The sequence below is a fragment of the Capsicum annuum genome, chromosome 10, assembly GCF_002878395.1.
Source record: "Capsicum annuum cultivar UCD-10X-F1 chromosome 10, UCD10Xv1.1, whole genome shotgun sequence".
NCBI classification, from domain to species: Eukaryota; Viridiplantae; Streptophyta; class Magnoliopsida; order Solanales; family Solanaceae; genus Capsicum; species Capsicum annuum.
The window spans coordinates 118,647,804-118,669,919 of NC_061120.1; positions in this window are offsets into that span (position 1 = coordinate 118,647,804).

Consider the following 22,116-nt stretch of genomic DNA (forward strand, 5'->3'; position numbering starts at 1 on the left):
ATTTTCCATCAAAGGTCATTTTAACCAAATATGGGTCCCACCCCATATTTCATTTTTATAACTTTCTGACCAAAAGGTCAAAATGAGCTTGGGTGCCTCGAGACCCAAATCAAAGGTTCACTTAGCTTAAAATCGACATTTTAGAGATGCTGACATAGTCAAAATTTATATATGAGATTATTTTACTGAAGTTTTCGCCAGGTGGCTATGTTGAACCAGTGGAGACTTTAAAGTAAAGAATTGGCTCTCAAAACCAAAAAATACTGCTCGATAATTAAACTGTCAGTTCCAGGAAGTCATAAATGAATTTTGGAAGCTATAAAAAAGCTCTAACAACAAAAATAAGTATAAATATGGAAAGTGATCTGAAGAGTGATTACAATATCACTACTAAAGGAACTTTCATCTACAAAAGTTATAGATTAGGATATACCTAAAGTCTCAAATAGGAAAGGATAATGGGTCGGCATCTCGCTCTCGATCTCCCAAGTATCCTTTTCCACTGGGCAGTGCCTCCACTAAACCTTATCTACAATAATCTCCCTAGTGTGCAGTCGCCTCATATCACTAGCCAAAATAAGCATTGGCTCCTCCACAAAGGTCAAACACTCATTTAACTGGACCGAGTCCTATCTAAGCATATGAGATGGATAAGGAATGTAACATTGCAAAATAGAGACATGGAAAATTAGATGAACAATGTAAAAATTTTAAGGTAGAGTTAACTCATAAGCCATCTCACCAACTAAGCGAAGAATCTCAAAAAATCCAATATATCTAGGACTGAGCTTACCCATCCTCCTAAACCATCACACCCTTCATGGATGATATATAAAGGAATACACGATTACCAACTCTAAATCTGAAGGCAAAAAGCCCAACTCCTTTATAAATACTATCCAAAATGTCAAAGTGAACATAAAACCATGATCTAAAATAATAGAAATAGGAACACTATGCAAACGGACTATCTCGAAATCATTAATATGGGCTAATTTCTCTATATTAAAGCACATCGAAATGGGAATGAAATATGTTGACATTATCAAACAATCTATAATGACCCAAATATGATCAGAACTAGAGTAAGTGTGAGTAAAACCAATAACAAAATCCAAGATAATTCACTCTTACTTCCACTCGGGAATAGGGAACCTCTGAGAGAAAATACCTAGTTGTTAATTCTTTGTCTTTACCTACTAACACGATAGGCAATGAGATATAAAGTATGCCACATCTGTCTTTATACCGCTACACCTATAATGGAATATCTAGAGTTTTGATCCTCCTTAAAAGCCAACTAAATTAAGTCATCAATCTTCGAAACACAAATGCAGCCATCAAATCTTAAAACACCCTTAGAATCCATGGTATTCCTCTCTGACTCAGCACTCAACATCTAGTCACGAAGGATACGAAGTTTTTTATCCTTAAATTGATGATTTTTAATCTTCTCTAATAATGAAGACCTCGCCTCAACACTAGCAAGAATCCTCCTAGGTCTAAAATATCAAGGCAAACAATCAAGTTGTCTATGACTGAATTTCCCATGCAAATGACCTATGTGAAACTAAAATACAAGATAAGCAACCCGTATGCACAACGTTCAGAATAATGGCATCTACTACCATGTTTTTCATGCACGGATGATTAAAGATAGAAATATAATAATCCTTAAGTATCTCCATCCATCTATGTTTTCTAGCATTAATATTCCTCTGGATCAGAAGATGGTAAAAACTGCAATGTTCAATGAAAATCTCACAAAGGAAACCATAAAGATAATGCCTCTAATTTTAAGTCCAAAAACTACCACTACCAGCTCTAAATCATCAGTGGGGTAGTTCCACTCATAAAACTTAATCAATAACACGATCTTGCTTCATGAATCCACAACCTAAACCGAGACCAAAGTTATCATAAAACATGATGAATCCCTCACTCTCTAATGGAAGAGCAAAAACAAGAGCTGAAGTGAGAAAATCTTTGAGCTCTCCAAAGCTCGACTCACACTCCTTAGACCATCAAAAAGGCACCTCTTTCCATGTCAATCGGGTTATATGCATTAAAGTAGTAGTGGTTAATCACCTATAATAATCAGCCAATGTAATAAAGCAACGAACCTCGGCTAGAGATGTAGGTCTAGCCTAATCATGAATAACTTTAATCTTGATGGATCTGCCATAGTACGATCCATAGACACCACATTTCAAAGGAATGTCATTGACTCAAGATAAAACTCACACTAAGAAAATTTGGTAAAAAACATATGATCTCTCATTGTCTGGAGCACAATCCTCAAATGCTTCCTATGCTCCTCTCAACTTCTCAAACACACAAGGATGTCATCAATGAACATAATCACAAAGGAATCGAAATAAGGCCTGATTACTAATTTCATCAAATCTATGAACGCTACTGGGGAATTGGTCAACCCAAAAGACATCTCTAGGAAACCACAAAGACAATAAACATTCTAAAGTCTATCTTTGGGGTATCCTCATCCCGGATGCTCATCTTATGGTAACCAGACCTCAAATCAATCTTAGAAAACACTACTACACCCTAAAGCTGGTCAAGCAAATCATTAATGTGAGGCATAGGATAATGATTCTTCCCTATTGCCTAATTAAGCTGCGTTTAATCAATAAACATAAGCATGTAGCCATCTTTATTCTTAATAAACAATATAGGAGATCCCCTAAGGGACACACTCAGTCTAATAAAACCCTTACCTAAAAGATCCCAAAGTTGAGAATTGAACTCCTTAAGATCGGCAGAAGCCATACGGTAAGGTGCTATTAAAATAGGTTGTGTTCCAAGCTCGAGATCAATAAAACTCAATCTCACAAATAGGGAGAATACTAGGAAACTGGGTAGGGAACACATCAGAAAACTCATAAACAACAGGAACAGAGTCAAGCGATCATTTCTTCTTACTAGTATCACAAATATAAGTGAGATAAGACTCCCAGCCCTCAAAATAAGTCTCCTAGCAAACACATAAGAAATAATCCCCATTGGATCAAGAGTAAAAACCCTTTGCCACATAATTATAGGTATACCATCATAGCTAAAGCAACAACCTTGATACATAATTCATGACTGCATTATAGTAGGATAACCAGTCTATGCCTGGAATTATATGAAAATCCACCATATACAGAATAATAAGATCAACATAAGTATCAACATCACTAATAGCCACAACACACTATCTAAAAACTCAATCCATTACTAATGAATCACCTACGGGAGTAGATACCCACAATTGTATAGATAATAAGTCACAAGATAACTCAAACTATGGTGAACAATAGGTAGATATATAAAAACAAGTTTATCCCATATTAAATAAAGCAAGGGCCAACAGGCAGCACAACAAAATTGTACTTATAATAACTATATATGAAGTCCTGGCCTTGGGCCTACCAGGTACTACATACAACTTACCACGTTCACCACCTGGCTAGGCACTTGACTAACCTCCTATCACGTATGCCTAGGAACCTCTTGAACAATCCTAGAAACTAACCCTTCAACCATATTAACCACCTCTAGCTGAGGGAAGAAATGTACTAATAGGGGAAACACATTAAGTTGAAACAACAATCACCACACGACTAGGGTAAACTCATAAATAGAGATTAAGAGCTATATAACTATAACATGACACCTGAGCTGAACAATAACCAATAGATTTGATTAGCCTAAAATAACCTCCACATCTAGAATAACCAATTGATAAACCTCTCGAAGACTGACCACTGCCCTTTGCCATGGCGTTCACTAATGCTAGATTGACCTTCATTAGTAATCTGAAGCATCGCCTATATAGTCGACTAGGCAGACTTTGACACTTATAGGATGAACGCGAAGAATACCTACTCTGAGAACTACTATGTCTAGGTAGAGAACTACGATGGCTCCTACTAAATCTTCCCAAAAACCTAGGCCTCTTAGCATGGCCCTCATGACTTTCACGGGTGTATCTACTCCATTACTGGAGCGTGATCTGATACCTCAGCAAAAGACTTACCCATATAAACTAAACTTTGAGTAGACATAAGAATGGGAAGTCTCAACCTTATAACAAAGTAGTGATCTCTCTTATACTCCAAATCCAGTATATAAATCACATGCCTAGTAAACTCATGAAAATAAGCCTCATACTCTTCAACTTTCATGAAGCTCTATGGCACTCTAGAGAACTAATCTTTCAAACAATCTCTAAGGTTACGAGGCATAAACTACTCCAATAATATCATAAAGAACTATGCCTAGGTCAAGGGAGAAAATTAGGCCGAACTAGAAACCATAAAACCTCTCCACCAATGTTGAGCAGCCAAGTCCAATAGAAATATGGTATAATCCACATAATGAGACACCATAAGGACCAAATTAAAGAGCCTATCCTTACAAGCAATCGGATAATTATATGAATCCTCGCCTGGTGCACCAGAAATCCTAGATGGAGCAAATCTAAAAAATTTATCAGACATCTTCTACACCTAAAAAAACATAGCAGGATGAGCAAACACTGGCTGTGAAACTACCGGTTGAGCAACTTTCAAAGCAGGAGAAACCTAAACTTTAGGAACTACAGCTACCGGTTGTGCCCCTGCCTCAGTACCACTCTAATCCATAGACTGTGCACCATTAGATGTCACAATAAAAACTATCCTCAAAAGCTGAACCAAAGCATCTCAAAATATTGAAGAAAATATAAACCCTGATAGAGCCTAGATTGGTCATGTCCCACCACTGGATAAGGAAAAAGAATCTCTGGCTCAGGATTGGGAATAGGACCTTTGTGAGGTGGCCAATCCTGGTCCCTAGATGGGGACAAAACACGTATTTGTCTATGACCTTTAGGTCATACACGATTAGGTGGCCTATCCTGGTCCCTCAGATCATGTAGCGATAGCCTTTGCCTTGGCTATTTTCAAAAGAGTAAGTCTACAGGATACTTCTACAAAGTAACTCAGACTCTAAGCACGATATGCGTTAATTTAATGATGAACTACTAATAATGTGCCATATTCTCCCAAAGCCAGGAAACAAGCAACATCATTTCGATCTGCAAGACTCTACGAGACACTTTCTCTTGAACAAAGAATACTGATGTAACCTCGACTCTGACACCAATTTTTCATGACCTAATTTAGGAGTCATGATTCCCAAACCATAACTCAGGGCTAACATAAGGGGTTAATTCAATAAAAAAAGCCAAATATTTGCAAAAATAAACAACACACTTATAAAAAAGCAAAGTGTTCTAAAGTGATATAGCAATCAATACAAGAAACCATCCCATGACCTGGTAGAGCCAGTGTAAGAGCATGTAATAGTATTACAAATTAAAGACACAGAATAGTAAAAAATATCTATCTCTATAACAAAAGATTTAATATCTAAAGATATAAGTTAATAGGTGACTTCAACTCTAAGAGTTCACCCTATCTCCAGAAATATCAACACAACACAATTAATGATTAACAGTGATAACTAGTGCTGAGATCGCACCAGTAAAGTACAAAAGTGTAGTATGAGTACCAAAGTAGAGGGTACTCAGTAGGCATATCATGATATAAGTATGATAAAATTCAAGATAACATAAATAAGTCAAGGTATAAAAGCGAAGCTAAATTATCTCCAATATTGTTGTACATAATAAGTACTTTAACTGAAATAAGAATACAACATAAGGCATAAACACCTGACAACATCACTATGCAACACAACTAAATAGGTCGCAATAATAATGCATCACACAAGTAATCACAAACTACAAAATTGGCTCCCATACGTAAATTAGTATGGAAAGTAAATAACTCATCACAGAATCTCATATGCCTGAAGAGTAAACTCAAAGATAGAATAAAGCAACCATTCATCCCTTAAAATAATAATTTGTTATTTACCCATCATTCTATAATTTATCATCAATCTATCATTTATAAACCTTTGAAAAAGTACCCACTTTTCATAATATTACCATCATTTAATAACATTATCATTGATACTCACTAGTGACCATTTATTAGGTAACCATCTCTTATTAACTAATTCATGTGATTACTAGTCATCGTATAACCTCTACTCATAATTTAACAACTATTAACCATATATTCTCTAATCACAATTGAAATAACCATGATTTATTAACTAGCATCATTTATTAACTAATAATCAATTACAAAATAAGCCTAGTTAATCAACTAGTCATGATTTGTCACTTAAATAATTTCCACCACTAATACTTATTTATCACGAATCATCAACTATACAACTTTATAATCATTTATCACTAATTGACAATTGTCACTAATCATCACAAGTCCATTAATAATTATTTTTACCATTTTTAGGCTATAACCAAAATTCCTTATTCAATATCATACCCAACTAAAGATATGGATACATATATATATATATACATATATATATATAGTAACCATACATAGTACATAGTAGGACTCAAATTGATAGATGCACAGATAGAAAATCAATATAATCATTCTCTGGCCTTGCTTCTGTTAGTATATCAGTATAATCATCCTTCATACTTGCTAGAAATAAATATATCATCATAACCATCCTTCGGCCTTTTCGTGTATCAATATATCATCAAAATCATCCTCCAGCCTTGTTGGGTATCATAATAATCATCCTCTGACCTTGTCGGGATTAATATATCCTCACAATCATCTTTTGCAATTGACCATGGTATAATCAATATCATCTTTCAAAATTTAATCAGGTATATATATATATGCATGTATATATAAAAAAATACATACATATATATTAAATATAAGGACAAAAACTTGTAGCCTCATCATCATTGTCAATTTCAAAATCAATACCATAAGTGATCATATCATCAAGTATTATAATTTCAAGTATAATTAATAGCATAGCTTCCCATAAAGCCAATAAGCATTACTTGTAACATAATTCATGGAACAATGTCTAATAACATTAACATAAATGTTTTCAAACATGATTAGAGTCATAATTTCATAGCATAATAATAATCAAAAGAAATATCGTGAGAAATGACTTATCAAAAGTATATTCAAAGGCTTATCTTTAGAATACAATATAGATTTTCAATTAAATCATCAATAGTTATCAAAGTATTATTTATAGTACATTCATAGAGAAATCCATATCACATCCAATCACTTCCCATAACATGATTTATAGTTCATCGTAGGATAGCCAACAATATAATAAGTTATTCCTTGATCATTACTTTGTCATTATAACAATAATTAACTATCATGGCTCCTCAAATTTGCCGTAAACAGGCATTTTCTAGGAATTTAAAAATCATAAAATTGTTTGAAGAGATCTAATCTATAATATTAACTTAAGGTGGGTCAAAGGGCGCATTTCTAAAGCCCAAAATACATTTTAAGTCATATTCAATCCCAAACTAGGCAGAGGAATCTAAATCCACTCTTAGATGTATAGCAAGTCACAACTAGAGCTAAGGTAGGGATTCTTCTCAAGCCCTTCAACTTATTTAAATGGAAACTAAGGTAACTTCTATTAGTTGAAGCAACTAAGGAAAATTTACCCTAAGCATTAATATCTAATGATTTTTTAGCTAATTTAAGCAATCTAAGAATTCTCATGCTAAACATGAGTAATGAAGTCCAATTCTCCTAAGGCATAGGAAAAGAAGTCAAGTGTTTCAATTTTATGGTTTCAAAATAGCCTAAACGGCCCAACAAATCAAGTATTGCATTTCATCAATCTAAAACCTAAAATCCACCCCAAATCTAACACAATATCATAAGAATAGTATGGGATGGCTCAATCTAAAAAGGTAAAAACCTATCCTACCTTGACGACGAAGAAAGCTGAAAGAATGGCTAAACTACCGCTTCTTTCATCCGAGAAGTTTTCTTAAGATGCCAACCTATCAAAATCACATTCTACTCATCAATACGAGAATAATGATACACATATTTCACCATTGTGCTTTGGGTCAAAAATTACACAAAGACCCTATTTAGGTCCCACTTATGGAAATCATGTTTCCAAAACCAACCCAACATTCTTACAAGCTCAAGGAATAGTTACCCTAAAAAATAGGTGAAAGCCAAGATAAGTTAGGGCTAAAATTAACACCTTAAGGTTATGGGGTCTTAAGCAAGAAATCAAGAAATTTCATTAAGAAAGGGGTGAATTCTTACCTCAAAGCGGAAGATAATAAGGAAAATTGATGCTAATCAAGCTCCCAAGTCACCGACAAGTCTCAATTTTAAGCTAGAATATTATATAGGGTTTATATTCTCAAGAAAAGGGTGAGAAATAGCAAAATCACAGCATTGGAATCTATTAATATGGATTCCAGGTACTCAAGTCCTTCTATCACAGAACCAAACCGGCGATCATAGCTTATTAAGGCTTCAAGTGCGACTTACAATCACACGCATGCTCTATGATCACACTATCTTCTCCTGCCAAGGATAGTGCCATCGCAACACTTAGCTTGCGATTGCAGTTTCCCTAGATGATAGTAGAAACTTGGAAAATCTTCTAAGTTTTCTTCAAGCCCTCAAAATTTATCTGTAATCCCATATATGAAAATGACCTATGTAACCACACAACATTCGACATTTCAAATGCTACGGGCCAGTTAAATTTTCCATCTGAGATCCCTTCAACATAATATGGGTCCCATACTAATATTTTATTTCCTTAACTTTTTGACCAATCGGTTGAATTGAACTCAGGTGTCTAGGGACCCAAACTAAATGTCCACCTAGCCAAAAATTGAGATTTTAGAGCACTGGCATAGTCAAAATTATTTACAAAATAATTTTTAAAATTTTTATCCAGTGGCCATTTGGAACCAGCGAGGACTTTAAAAATGGAAAATGGCTCTAAAAGTAAACGAACAGCCTGGTAACTAAACTATCAGTTCCATCAAGTGATAAATGACTTATGGTAATTATTGAAAAGATCTAATGCCTAAAACAAGTGGAAATATAAAAAATGACATGAAGGATTATTACAAAAATGCACTCAAATTCAAATCGAACCTTCATACTCTTAAATAGCCTTTATAGTGGTAATATTAGATTTTTGGTATAATATGACCATTTTACCCTTACACATATGTGGTTGTGGTCAATGGGAGTCGGTAACATAGTTTTTGAGGTATTTGGTTGGGTTTTAAGTTAGTCTTTTTTATTGAAAGGTTTTAGAGTTGAGTATGAGGAATATCACCTCTTTAGGCCAATTATCATATCTAAGAAGAATATCGTCTCTATAGGTCCAATAATCATCACAAAAAGGAGATAGCATCTCTATAAGCCAAACATTACATCTAATAAGAAATAGTATCTCTATAGGCCCAACATTATATCTAGGAGGAAATGGCATCTCTATAGTTCCAACATCATATATAAGAGGAAATAGCATCTTTATAGGCCCAACATCATATCTAAAAGGAAATTGCATCTCTATAGGCCAAATAACAAGCCTAAGAGAAAATAGAATCTCTAAAGATGCAATATCACTCCTATAAGAAATATTATACCCATAACACATCAGCCATGATAGCAGGAAACATCATCACAATTTACCGAGTAATAAGGGAAGCCAATATTAAACGATCAGTAGTCCCCACTAGGCCTAACATCCGTAACTAAGTCCACAATGACTAACACAAGTCTTGGACTAAGTGGGCCAGACATTCTCACTTTTAATCCTCAATTTCCATAATTAGTCACACTATGTGCCAAACTAGGCTAAGGTTTCTAATCCAACTTCTAGATGTCAAAGAAGTCATATTCAAGCGTAAGACACGAGCTTCGACTAGTAATAAGGGCACTCCAATCAACTCGACACAAATTACTATTTCAAGACCACCACCCTAGACTAATAAAATTAACTATACTAATCATGTTTTCAATGATAAAACCTTATCCCAAAACTAGTATTATATTATATACATATTACAAACTAATCTAAACTAGGGAGAAGCCAATAGGAATCTAAAAGTTTATAAACATAACATCTTATAGGTCCGAAACCGTTATCTAATCCCTAAGCATTAATAATCAAGCATAATTTATCCTACTCATAATAAAGCCTAACATTCATGTTCACACGCAATATATATCACATATCATCTATGAAGAAAAGTGGACAGGAGCCTACTTCAAATCCAAACAGCAAAACCTTACTTCATGCACCACATGCTCGTCTTCACTTCACAACCGCCAAAATACCGTCACACTATCAAAATCATAATCTACTAATCAATACGATTCTAACAATACGCATATTACACGATTGTGCTTTGGGTCCTAAAATGACAGGAAAAACCCAAAATGGGTCCCACTTATAGAAAATACATTTTCGAGGACCACCCAACACTTACATGAACAAGGAATCAAAACCCTCAAAATGGGTGAAAACCAAGTAATCTGTGGGATAAAATTTATGGTTTTGGCTCCAAAACAAAGAAGTTCATCAATAAAGTGATAAAACAATGCTTTAATTCGGGTGGAAATCATGATAATAGATGTTAGACAAGTTTCCAAGATACCCACAAGACTCAATTTTAAATTATTACCCTTATTTTGTGCTTTCTAAGTCTAAATGATGAAGGGAAAAAGCCCAAACCTATCTTGGGATCTAAATATAGCCCCTACAAGTAAGGAGATATCCCTATCACTATCCTATTGGCCATGGTAGCGTTATCATGCTTGCTACACTATTTGTAGTGTTTATGGTTACACCAGATGACAGCAAAATTGAAAGCAAGTTTTTAACCTTCGAAACTCATCCGAAATCTAAAGAACATGATCAAATAGTGAATTTTGAGTGAATACCACATTTCAAATACTTTGGAATCATCAAAACTTTCATCAACATTGTGTAGGAAAAAATGAGGCCCACACCTATAGTTTATCATTTTTTATAAAATCCATTCAATAGCCTAAAATAAGTTTGGGAGCCTTAGGACCTTAACCAAAGGTCCCCGAGCCTAAATTCGATGTTCAGAGAGCAATGGAAAAATTGGATTTTCAATCCAAGGTTATTTCGACCAAATATGGGTCACACACTCATTCTTTTGGATTTTTAACTTTTCGACCAATAGGTCAAAATGAGCTCGGATGCATTAGAACCTGAGCCAAAGGTCTACCTTGGCTAAAATCAGTATTTCTAGTCTTTTGGTGAAGTCATAATTTGTATCTGAGATTGTTTCAATAAAGTTTTTACCCAGTGGCCATTTTGAACCAATAAAGACTTTAAAATAGGGAATTCGCTCTAAAAAACACATGAACTTCCCAGTAACCGAACCATTGATCCTAACAACTCATAAATCACTTGGCAAAACTATTGAGAAGCTCTAATGGCAGAAATAAATGGAAATATGAAAAAAAACCAAAAGGGTCATTACAAAAAAAACAAGGAAGTAATTATAATCATTGCCAGGGGTCCTTCATTATCACGCAACCCCTATTGTGATAGAGCTCTAGGCCATGACAAACTATTTGCGAACACAAGCGATTCTTTGTGATTGCACAAAATAAATCCGAACCAACCAAATTGGCTTTTTTTTTAATGCAAGGAAGGGATCATAAATGCGATGGCCATGATTTTGAGAGTCTTCGTAAATACAGCCCTCCCCCCTTTTGCTAATAATAAGGGAAACTGTGACCTACACTAGTATCTGAAAAAAACAGCAAAATGCTTAGACAAAAATAAATCCAAACGAGTCGCTATTATTCATTCGAAAACTGATGAAAGCAAAGAAAATATGCCAACTTATCAAAAATAGCTTTTCAAACTCAAAAAAGTGACAAAATTCCCATTCAAGGTCATATTGATAAAATGACCTCGAGACCTAAACTAAAATTTCTCTTACCCTACACTCAATGTTTCATAGCTAAAGGAACTATGGGAATTTCTTTCTGCAAAAAAACTATAGGAATTTCTATCTGAGGCCGTTAAGTAGAAGTTTTGGTCAAAGGCCAATTTATCAACTTAAAAAGCTCCAATATAGAAAAATGAGCTTAAACTCAAATGAACTGCCCAAGAACCAAACCACTAGTCACAGAAAGTAATAAATTACTTAGGGCAGCTATAGGAAAACTCAAAATATGGAAAAAATACAAAAAATGACAAAAATAACCTAGAGGGCCATTTCAACATACACTACTAAAAGGACTTTCATCCTTGAAAGTCAAGGAATAGAAAGACATAAGAGTTTTAAAAGCTAAGGATATTTGCTTAGGATGCCCCAAAAGGATCCCCAATAACCCTCTCGCTGAACAATCCCTTCATAGAACCTAACCATGGTGAATCCTCTGAATTTCAACTTTCTTACTTTGATGCTTAACATTAACAATCAACTTCTTCTCAAATGCCAACTCACATCCAACTGCATTGAACTCAACCAAAAGCCTTTAAGACTTTTCTGAAGTATACCTACATATCACGACCTAAGCCAGGGCCTGTCCGTGATGGGTATCTCAAGTGTAATGAGGATCGGAGACAACTGTCTGCACCTAACCAAACACAACATAATACTCAAATGTCGGATGAATTTCAAAGGTATAAAAGATAGTTAAGATGAACTAAAAGACTTCAAGATACATCAATGTTCAACAACCGACTAAAACAACCAACTATCATCGCTATACAAGTCCATAGTAATCCAACAAAGCCTTCGAAACAAAACCAAAATCAATAAAGTATCATGACATGCCCCTTACAATGACAATGACAATTAAAGTCTTAACGAAAATATAAAATATCAATTCTATCCTATGAAAAGAACTAATGAAATATGTAATTCTTTTGGAGAATGGAAGTTCACCACTTCACCGTAATGAATAGACGAACCATGCCGATCCACATACTACTATGCAATAAAAGTAAAAGAATCTATAATGTCTACATCGCATAGGATTCGACACTCGAAGAAGGTTAGTTGGTTGAGAACTATCATGTAAATAAGGAATAGGGAATAATATAATTCAATGGGTAACAAGTCAAAAATCTAATGAACATAATCATATGCAAATACATATATACATTATATCAGATAATAGGAAAGGGAAACAAGGCTTAACATGAACCTTTAAAATCATAGCCTGGGTCATGTAGCTCAAGCGTCATAACATAAAAAGGCACCTACACACTATATGGGCCCAGCTCTCCCTCAGCTGTAAGGACCAAAGTGTGTGTAGCCACATGAACCAAAGGATGTACACATCCATCATAGGAGACTCGAACCTCTCAGCATACCAAGGTGACTGAAGCATCCATTTATGTATTATAATGTAGGACACTAGAAACTCTCAATCAGATGATTATAATAATAAGAGAATCAAATTACCTGGCCATGTATACCCGCACGTTAGCAATTACAATTTTTGGGGTTGGTCCCTCGAGACCTACAATTTCATAACTGTAACGTACGGAGATCCCATCTTGAGATGTCACATGGTACTTACAACCCAGAAGGACCACAAGTTAACCCTTTATAGATATCTGTACCTTTACACTGCATAATATCTGAAATAAATGTGGAAACTAGACAGAAGATTCAACATATCTATGAATACTCAAAACTAAAAACCGAATACTAATACATTCGTTCGAAAAGCCTTTAAGCTATCTAAACAGTGGAGTTAATGGGACATGTCCCCAAATAAATCCGTCAACTAAAAGTATAAACAGAGTCTAATATAACAATAGTAAATTGATATTCGTCCTTGAAAGAAGAGGACTAACGGCTACGGATACTGGTGCTGGCTGGGACTGAACTGCTGAGGAAACTCTGGATCCTGTGCCTATGAATCTGTGGTGCCAAATAAAATACCATAGCACAAATGCATCAGTATAAGGATATACTGAGTGTATAGACAGGGTAAGGCTAAATGCAAGGGCTCATGCATGCATAATATCTAAACTGAATATTCATGAAAATGCCACACGAGAACACATACACATACATGGATGCATTGACCATAGTCACAATCATCACTAATGTAGAGACTAAAAATTGGATACTGCCTTACCGAAGACTGAACTCACTACTGACATGATGATACTGAGACAGTGACTCATATGATATTGATGACTGCGAAACGGGATATACTTACATCGATGACTGAATTCTGAGCTTACTACTTTTGACTGATAAGATTAAAGATCAACCTCTACAATGGATAATTAAGGAAGCTATTATAAATGGTGAGGAAATAATTATATATAAATCCGATAACAAGAATACTCAATAGAATCTGAGACTATGATCAAGCCTGTCTGGTGGCATATCTGTTAATATGATGTCAAATAACTATATATGAGACCAAGCCTATCTGACGGATGGTCCATGAATCAATTAAACTATCAGACTTCCTCATTGAGATAGATGACTGTATCTAATAGCCCTAATTTCTGAAGATCGATACCGAGACTGAGAATTAATATGAAACTAAAACTAAAACTCTGGGAAGTATTTACTTAACCAACATACCCCAACCTTCAACAGGTGGGGTCGAACCTATAACTCCAGCTGGAAGGTTGTCAATCCATGGGTAAAGACCTCTCTCTATTCAATCCTCTCTAGCCCTTACCGAAAAGTTGACCTAAGGCAATATAATAGTCAAATACTCTTTCTGGAGGTGATAGCCTTTTCCTAGCATTGATTCGTGTATCCTACGCTGGCAATGCAGTTTAGTAGGTCAGGGATTGCTACTAATGACTCCATCCTCGCTCTCACTAAATGGGAGGAGCCACCATCCCCTCCCACTCCCGGTGCTAGTTTCTACTCCCAACTGAAAGATTCTGAACTTAATTTTGACACTGATCATGTTTCTCAAAAGATCTGACTGAGTTACGCTGAGATAGCTTAGATCTGCATCTGAAGGAAATGACATTGAATCATGGTATCTGACTAATGATACAAAGATTGAATAGATTATTCGGTCACTACCGAAATTAGAGTTGAACACTTGCATACTATAAGATGTGAACTGAGTACAGAGCTGAGGCTAGATTACTAGGGATATGGAGATTACAGAGTTTACTGTGATAACTGAGATTTCTTATGTTCTGTAACTGTCTGAGGATACAATATTCTATAATTCATTGAGTTCTAAGAGTCATGGCTCAACTGGAATTATCGTGAAACTGACATGGGCTCTAGACAATAACTAAATTGTAGGGTATAAATACCCCAGGACTCGATAACATTTAATAAATATAATTATTCCTCTATCTTCACAACCATTAATTCATCATCATCATCATATTTATTCATTCATCATCACAATCATTCATTCATCATCATTATCACAATCATTCATTCATTACAGTCATTCATTCATCATTATTATCATTAAAGCATCATTTCAAGTATTTAGGAAACATAACATATACTAGCGTTGGGAAATATGCTACTAGATTATACTTCCTTCAAGAAGGTCTTACCTTAAGTACTTCAAACCTAAATCAGTATTGACATGAATTTTGACATCACATGATTGTGGGAAAACTTCAGACTATCATGTCTCAACTTACTTGATAACTATTTCGCATGTATTAAAAGCTTCGCATATATCTGAGAGCACATAATTGGGGAATTTACAACCATCATATCTCGAATTGTTCACTAAGGTCTTTCAACAACACTAAGGCATTTTATTAAACACTAGGCATGCATGGACTTGCTCACAATTTGGGGTTTCCTATTGAACGTACTATAATGCCCCTTGTGCTTCACCTAAGCTTTTTATCAAACCTATGGGGGACATACTTCAATTATTCCACCATTTCTACACCCAAAGGACATGAACATATCACATAGAAAACAACTTCAAAAGAGCTTATCACAAACATCACATGAATTCCACATACTAGTGTAAAAACTCATGAATCTTATAAACAAACATAAATCAAAACTCAACAACACATGTAACATCAATTTCAACTCACATGAATCATTAACAACTCATAAAAATTAAATATTTGAGTTTTAGAAATGGGTACTTGAGCTTCTTGGATGAAAGTGACCCAAGAATCAACACCTACATACCTGGGGAAACTCTTTTCTTGATGGTTCTTGGAAAGATTTCTTGATTCCTCTTAATCTTTCTCTTAATTTTTATTGTAGAAAAAGAGAGGGTTTTGATTTCAGAAACCTTAGTTTTTGGAGTGGAAGGAGAGAAAATAAGGCCAAATCCCGTGTAAGGTAGTATATATAGGGGTTGGGAAAAGCCATTTTTTGCCCATGGAATTAAATTGTAAAATCCTAATTTTACATACAGGCACGACGCACCATAATCGCGTCAGCTGACTGGAATTTAGACAATTGGGAAACTGGACGACACTACGATATGGTTGAAATAACATTGCCATACTGATTGCGAATTAGAACTATACCGCGGCGCGGTGGAATCGTGGAGGCTCCATGGAAATTGGCAAATTCAGAGATTAAGCCTTAGCGCGATGTACCATAATAGCGGAGGCTCACTGGATTGTGACGATTGCCATTTTGGCTAGCTCCATGATATGCTAAAGTGCCAGGTGTCACATTGTCTCACTAAAATGGCTCTAACTCTTCACCCGAGTATCCGATTTGGGAGAATTCGGTATCGATGGAAAGCTTACTTAGGTAAATATTTCCAAAACTTTTAGACTTGGATTTTTACTTTACTGAATACGCTATAAAGCTTATACTGGAAGAGGATTTTGTAGGGCGTTACATTATCTCCCCCTAGGGATCATTTGTCCTAGAATTCCGCTTGATAGACTGAGAATAGGGATCAACTGAACTTTCTCAACGAACAAGAATATATCAGAATATGACAACACAACTGAAATGACTGATATACTGAGTTCTCCCACTTGACATGAACATCTAATGCATGGACACATAATTGGGATGATCTCATGAATACATGACTGAACACACACTGACAAGATGAACTCATTTCTACTGAATGTGCATATATAATGCATGAATATCTGGCTAAGCTGACTTTCAAAAGCACGACTTACAATGCAATAAAAACTAATGCTAACTTCATATAGAAAATCTAAACATGCAGCTGGATGAATGTAATGACATGCAAAAATTGTAATACTATGGGGGTATCTCCCCCTTGAGACTCTATGTTCCTCTAAACACACTTCGCTGAAATACTAGGGCGGTGCGCAGGGCACCTACAGACTAGGTCATAATTGACCGACTGAGATCTAAAACTCATACATGACTCATGCTAGTATGTAAGATCAAAATGAAATCAAAGGATCTAACAATGCATAGCATAAAGATGAAGGGCTCATAACATACGCAATTCTAATTTAGGGAATCCTTCCTGATCAAGGCGAGACTGAAGCGCATGGAGTCTACCCCTTTGAGTTAGCACTCTACACTCTTGTATTCTATGGCCTGCCTCACCACACCCAAAGCACACATCACTACCGGCTGTCCACAGAACTTGGTGGCGCATGCCATACTCTCCACAAAACGGATGGTTACGAACACCACTAGCATTATTCTAGCCTTTGGAGCCTGGTGCTCTATCAGATCAGACACCCCTAAACATAGGTGTGGGTACACTAGCTGAAGATGGAGTTGAAACTATAAATCTTCGACCATGCCGACAATGACTACTACTCTTGGACCTCACCTGAGAGAAACTATGACTACTTGTCTTGGCTCTCGTCCTCTCTGTCTCTCTCTTTTATCTTATCTGCCTCGATCTGTTGGGCATGCATCATTAGCCTAGAAAGATCCATATCTCTATTAGCATAGCAACTCTACACTCTTTCAACACATAACTCGATACCCCAAAACAAACTTACTCATACTCGCTCTAGGGTCAGCTACTAGGTCGGGAGCATACTTAGCTAATTGGTTAAACTTAAGATGATACACTTTCACAGTTATGGAACCTTACCTTAGGTTTATGAACTCTTCTACCTTAGCCTCTCTCATCTTTGGCAGAAAGAATCTATCTAGAAAGGCACTCTAAAACTATAGCCAAATCATGGGAGCTGCATTCTCCCCTCTACTCTTCTCCCACATCACTACCCAATCATCAGCAATATCTTTCATCCTATAAGGTGCTAACTCAACACTTTCCTCCTCAGAAACATGCATAATCCAGGTGATCTTCTTTGCCTCCTCAAGATATGGCTGTGGGTTCTCACCAACCACTGACCCAAAGAATTCTGGCGGGTTTATTTTTATGAAATTTCTAACCCTGGCTGCGCCAGAATTCCTATCTTGCTGATGTGGAATGCATCCTAATGATTACCCTAAATGTTAGCCATAGCTTGGTCTAGCACCTGAAAAACTGCCCGAAACGCTGCATGTGACACACTCTCATTCTTAGGATCTACTGGCTGTGGGGGCTGGTCATCAACCCCATGGAGAAAATCTCTGCGAGGAGGCATACTCTGTAAATGGAAGGAAGAAGTGGATTAGACTAAGAATCAAATTCAGCTCATGCTCACTCGTACGATCTGAATATCGAAAGAAGGGAAACTGCTCCTAAAACATCTCGTAGCCTCTTGTACATAAATGTGGCGCGCAACACACCCTTGCACAAGACTATACTAGATGCACCTTTTCAGACTACATAGTACACTCTTGAAATTTAGTCTCTGATTCGATGTTTGTAACCCCACGAGATCCTATCCCAAGATGTCACACAGTACTTATGACCCCAAAGGACAACAAGCTAACCCTTTACTAATATCTGTACCTGTTCACTGCATAATATTGAAAATAAATGTAGAAACTAGCCATAAGGTTCAACATATCTATGAATACTCAAAACTGAAAACTGAATACTAATACATCCGTCTAAAAATCCTCTAAACTATTTGAGATGTGGAGTTAATTGGATATATCCCCAATTAACTCAATCAACTGAAACTATAAACAGAGTCTGATGCAATAATAGTAAATTTAGATTCGTCCTCAAAAGAACAGGACTCACGGCTATGGTTACTACTGCTGGCTGGGACTGAACTACTGAAGAAACTATGGATCCTGTTCCTCTGAACCTATGGTGCCAAATAAAACACCATAGCGCAAATATGTCAGTACAAGGATGTACTGAGCATGTAGACGGGGTAAGGCTAAATGCAAGGGCTCATACATGCATAATAGCTAAACTGAATAAACATGAAAATACCACACAAGAACACATACACATATATGAATGCATAGACCATAGTCGCAATCATAACACTTCTAGAGACTAGAACTAAGATACTGCCTTACTGCAGATGGACCAGGTGGCAGACTGTCTCACTAAAATAGCTCTAAATCTTCACCCGAGTGTCCAATTTCAGCAAATTTTGATTGATGGATAGCTTATTCAAAGCACTACACAATTTAAAGTATTTCTCAAACTGGAAGAGGATTTTGCGGGGCATTACAACAACCCTCATAAAGACCAATTAAAATATTTAACACACAATCCTATTCATTGAACCATGATAAATATTTAGGCATACATACTTGGTATCGCCATACCAACTACACTGTAAAGTAAATCAAATGCCAAAACAATTTTCATGGCTTAGGGAAATTCTCAAACTTCTTAGTTTAATTAAACATTAGCTTGGCGAATTACACAACCCCATAAGTTCAATTCAAATTATTATGTTTCATTAACTCTTCACATTATGTGACAGTTCAAGAGTAATTCAATGTGCATACTTTTCATATGTAAAATAAATTACCCAATAGGGGTTGAGGTCATTGCCATTCAACTACCATTATTTGCAAATTTGGGGAATTTGCAATCCCCTAGTTTATTAACCATACTCATGTATGAAATTAGTTTCAGAACCACCATTTAAACATAACTAATTGCATATACAAACATGAAACATCGTATAAACAACAATCATTCAAAATCATCAATGCATGTTCAATGCCAACATCAAAATCATTTGAATAAAAAAGAGTAGACCCTGGATCATGTCGACAATATACATCATGAGAGAAAAGTTTGAGCATACCAATAATAATATCTGGGGATGCCTTAGAATCCTGATGGGTGATAAGAGCATGCATACAGTTCTAACTAGTGCCAGATCAAAAAATTAAAATAATACCCTTTAGTGTAGGAGCTAATAAAGTAGAAATAAGGATTTTATTTGCCCTAGAAGCAACCCTGGAAGGTTAATCCCTCTATATGTGATCAATCTGACCATATTTAAATCATTTGTTACTCATCTCCTCACAAACATCACGATGGACCTAACCATAAAATCTGCAAGAGGGATATGATAGAGCTGACTAAGCCCCACTAACTAGAGGGCGGGCAACCTTTACCCTAGGACCAATGATATTTTTAAAATGACAATCAAACGATGGCTTCATATATGGAGCACTAGTCGTAGAGTAGGAAACAAAATTTCCTTATTTCTTATTAGACCATTTCCCATTATCTCTACCATTTTGTTGTTGACCTTCACCCTGATTCGAGTATCAAAACTTTTTATTCTTCCGTTCATCCATCTCTTCTTGAATCTTCTTTTCCTCTTCCACTTGATACATATACACCACAAGTTCAGAGATTTCCATATCCTTGTTCAACAAGGCAGCCTTGCTTTCTAAAATCAACTTTCTTGATAAGTCGAAAGGAAATTTCCTCATTCTAGCCCTCATGCTAGACACAAACTCCAGAGCATAACATGATTGCTGATGAATCTTCAAGGAATCCTTGTTTACTATCATCCTGCCTTACTTCAAATTCATAAATTCCTTAACCTTCGCCTCCCTCAACTCCAGAGGAAAGAATCAATCAAAAAAGAACTAGACAAAGCATCCCACAAAGCAGACTCGTCATCATCACCCATTAACTGGTTCTATTCCTCATACCACTAATATGCCATATCAAAATAATGGACAAAAAACCACAACCTCCACATTTCTAGCATGCATTAATCAAAAAATCTTTTCCATCTCAGCAATAAAATTTTGTGGATCTTCCTCAACTTTAAAACCAGTGAAAGTCGGAAGACTCAACCGCATAAATTGACCAACTCTAGTAGCCTCAGAAGATGGAGCAACAGAAACAACACGCTCAGTCTAAGAGTCCACTAACTGGGTTAGCAAATGGTTCTACTAATAAGACTCAAAATTAGACACACCAGCTTAAGTTATCTGAGAAGGGCATGGGGAACCAATGGAATTCCACTAAGGAAATAATAAGCATCGACCCTAGACCAAGTCTAAACTCCCTGAGTAGGATAAGCTCTATCCATAATCCTTAGATTAGGAAGATGAGTTTTCATGAGCATCAGATCTTCTGGGAGACATGATTTAAAAAATAAACACATGAGAATTAGAGAAGATTTCAAGATCTTACACTTTAGTGCTCGAAATAAAAGAACAAGAAAGGAAAACATTCCTAAATACCTCATAGTATCTCCCTTATAAGTATGGCATACTACATACCTATAAAAGAGACACTACTTGACATAACTTTGTGGTTACCCAATGACACCAAATATAGGCTCTGATACAAACTTTATCATGACCTAAACCAAGGCCTGGACATGATGAGTATCTCAAGTACAACAAGAATTGGAGACCACACTATGTAACTAACAAAATGGAACAGAATACCCTAATGTCGGATGAATTCCAAATGTATAACAAGATAGTATAAGATTAACTCAAAGAATTTAAGATAAGTCAATGGTGACTAATGCCTAAAATAACCATCCAACATCCCCACCTACGTCCACAGTTATCCAACAAAGCCTTCTAAATAAAATAAGAATCAAATAAAGTGTCCGGACATGCCCCACCTTGACAATGACAATGACAATATTAATGATAATCTACACTCTAAATACTACTCTATGAAAGGAACTGATGAAATAAATAAGTCTTCTGGAGAATGGAAGCTCACCTATTAAGCACAATGAATCGACGAACTGAGCAAATCCACCTACCATTATCCTGGAAAAGTAGAAGTATCTTTGATGCCTTCATCGCGTGGGGATACAACATTCAGAGATAGTTAGTGGGTTGAGCACTAGTATGTAAATTAAGAATAAGGAATTAAATAATGCCATGGGAAACCGTTA